Source organism: Rhagoletis pomonella, unplaced genomic scaffold, assembly GCF_013731165.1.
Source record: "Rhagoletis pomonella isolate Grant_MI unplaced genomic scaffold, Rhpom_1.0 Rhpom_scaffold_00001, whole genome shotgun sequence".
Taxonomy (NCBI): Eukaryota; Metazoa; Arthropoda; class Insecta; order Diptera; family Tephritidae; genus Rhagoletis; species Rhagoletis pomonella.
The window spans coordinates 37,179,058-37,182,243 of NW_023458555.1; the positions used below are offsets into that span (position 1 = coordinate 37,179,058).

General features: G+C 37.9%; 1 protein-coding gene across 1 annotated transcript in view; it reads right to left on the reverse strand.

Annotated features, from left to right (window-relative positions):
• LOC118743738 (extracellular sulfatase SULF-1 homolog) overlaps positions 1-3,186 on the reverse strand; it is a gene marked incomplete in the record, with an annotated part of 318,030 nt that overhangs the window by 227,968 nt on the left and 86,876 nt on the right.

Genomic DNA, 3,186 nt, shown 5'->3' on the forward strand with positions numbered 1-3,186 from the left:
CCCTGCAGGGAAAGCTACTAGTTGTGAACTAGAATTCTACCAGTTTTCGTTTCAGCCCAACTAGTTCACGTTCTATCCTTTTTCAATGTTAGCGACTGGTATTTTTAACATTGCGATGTCCTACGAGATGTCAATTGTCAGGCTATGCATCAGCATCTTCTAGTAGAAATACTAGTAGCATCATACCAGTTGATGAGATAGTCTGCCAATTCATGCCCCGTGAAAAGCATAAGTGTGCCTTTTTGCTCGCAACGCTCCAGCAGTCACAATGGCCGACAGAGCAAACCACTCGCGTGGTAAGCCTGAGGTCCCAGGTTCAAATCCTGGCGCAGGGAAAATTTTTTTATTTTATATTTTTTACTTTATTTTTATTTTTTATAAATTTATTTTTTTGTTTAGGCTGTTTATTGTATTTTTTAAATTTAATAAAAAAAATATTTTTGTTTAATTTCTTTGTTTTTATAGCAAAAGCATTTCTGAATTTTGAATATTTGAATTTGAAATTTGAATTGAATAAATTATTTTTCCTTACATTTATTTAAATTTTAAAAATCTTAACCACCTCCAAGCGGCCTCGAACCTGCGATTTCAGAACCACAACCAGTAGTCTTCACGTGACGCCACAGCCGACATTTGTAAGAAAAGCAATTAATTGCGTTTTATTTTTGGCTTTGGCAATTCAGAGGCAGATGTCGCTGATCGCCTAAGTTCTTCGAAATTGTCGACCTGGTAGGCACATACTAGTTAATGAACTAGTATTTTTTCTAACTGGTTTGGCTTTTCACTGCAGGGTATTACCACCATCCAGACTCTCGCCCCGTGAATGTCGTATTTGGAGTTCAACCGCCGTTCACTGCAACCGAGGAGCTACAGTTAAGGCCCGAATACTGTAGCCGACTGAAGTCATACTCATTTAGACTCCACTCCAAACATATGTATGGCTTGTGAAGGTTCTCCTCACGACACCATCCACCTCTTCAATTATCCTCTTAAAATCCACGCTTCCTTTCGAAACAGCTCGATTAATTGAGTTGAGTTGAGCTTAAAAATAACGATGGAAAGCCTCGCTGATCTAGGCAGGGCGTAGTAATGCCGCTACAACAACAATAAAAAAGTGAATTCGAAGGGTTTTACATGTCTGCAAAGAGTATGCACCACGGACATCACTACAGCTGCCATGATATGGCGAAGGACACCGGAACCAAGGAATGCCCGGAAGAAGAATATCAGCTGGTATCACTAAGAGTGCTGTGTCGCTGCTGAAGCGAAATCTCCCCCTGCAGCCAATAGCTACGCGTAAGCAATAACGGGAGAAAAGCGGAGGGGCGAGAGATGTCTATTCAAAAGGAAACGAGAGGTAGAAAGACGTGAGTGGGAGGAGTTTGAGATGCCGATAGGCAGTAAAAGATGATTCCAAGATCGTAACTGGTTCCTTTAGAGAGGAAAATGGAAATCGGGTAGCAGATGTCCAGCGTACTATTAAGATATGGAGCGAACACTTCTCAATGGCGACATCGGCGACGCTTTTTGTGAAGGAGATCCAAGACCAGTAGGTACGAACAATGTTCACGTCCCTTAATCTGACCAAAATGAGATGGCTTGAAAACTACAAGGTTCTCAGACCTGGCTATTCAAAGCCGATGGTGAGGAGCTGGTAGGGCGCATTACAAGCCTTTAATCGCAATTTACTCTGATGAATACATACCCAAAGACTTCCAGACTTTATTCGAACCACAAAAGAGGGGTGTTAGTGGCATGAACTTTAATGCAATACATTATCTTAGTGTTTCACTGCCTTTCTATCCTGAAAATGTTAGAATAAATTATGCACCGTACTTTATATCAGCACAAACACCACCAACGATATCAGTCCGGAGATCAAGCGAAGAATAACTTTTGCTAAGAAATGGTGCACTAGGCTGGGTATGCAATTGAAAAGCTGAGTTGATGAAGAAAAGTCGCATTCTGGATATTTTCCATTATTTCCCTACTTTTATTCGGGTAAATCGGAGGGTAATAACTGACCAAATTGAGAGGATTTGGTGCTTTCGAGAGCAAACCCTTTCGACCTATTCGTTACGGCTATGCACACTGGGAAGTTCTTAACTGCTACCAGTTGCCGCGTACAGTAGTTCAAAGTTTTCTTTTCAGTCAAAAAAAAATAAATAAAAAATCCGATATCGAAAGCGTGTTCATGTGAGTAGTCCACATGCAAACAGCGTTATGTGATTTTATAATAGAAAGCCATAAATTTGAAAAAAACGACTACGACAACAATTTACATTTAAATTGAATCTTTTTATTATTACCCCAAAATTTTGATAAATAAGAGCCTTATAAAATTGTAACATAACATAACATGACATAAGATAACATTAACAGTCTATACGACCTAAAGTAGTTTCCTACATTCATCAGAAGATGTATAATTTTGAAAGTTTATAAATAACTGTTATAGCGACTTTTGGAAGAAAAATTAACATTTGATGATATTTTTTTCAGAATATAAAAAGATTTTGCACTGTGTTGTTAGTGGACATGAAACTACTATAAATACTGGTACGTAATCCTCCTTTTACAACCTTATATCAATATTAAGTTTCATCGGGGTCCGTGATACATAAGTACATATTTGTATGGAATAATTTGTAGTGAACTTAATTTTTTATGATACATTTTTAAGTGACTTTCTACCAAATGGGTAAAGTTCTTTTGCTGACCATCTATACGGTTTGCTAGTATACAAAGCTGTATATCTTTGCGCATTTTGGAAAAAACTACCATTTAAAAAAATCACCATGAAGGAGCAGTCTATATTCGGGAACCTCTTAAATTAGTGTGCCAATTGGCGATGTTTTTAAGACTCGGTCAAAATCGACAAACGAACGTAATGTCAAATAAGAAGAAGAATCTCGATTCGCACTTGATAAGCCTTAAAGAAGCTGTGAGAATACACCACGCCAGAATTAAAACACATCTCCCATCAACATCCCGTATCGCTGCAAGCAATACAAACAATACAAACAAAATTTTGCATACTAATGGAGTTATGCACATGCTTTGCAGCACACACGCATTTGCATAAAACCACTCAATAATAATAATGTATGTTCATATACTACTATATCTACATATATTGCGCTATGGATAATAGAAATTAATTGTCAAGTTGACAACTTGATTGCC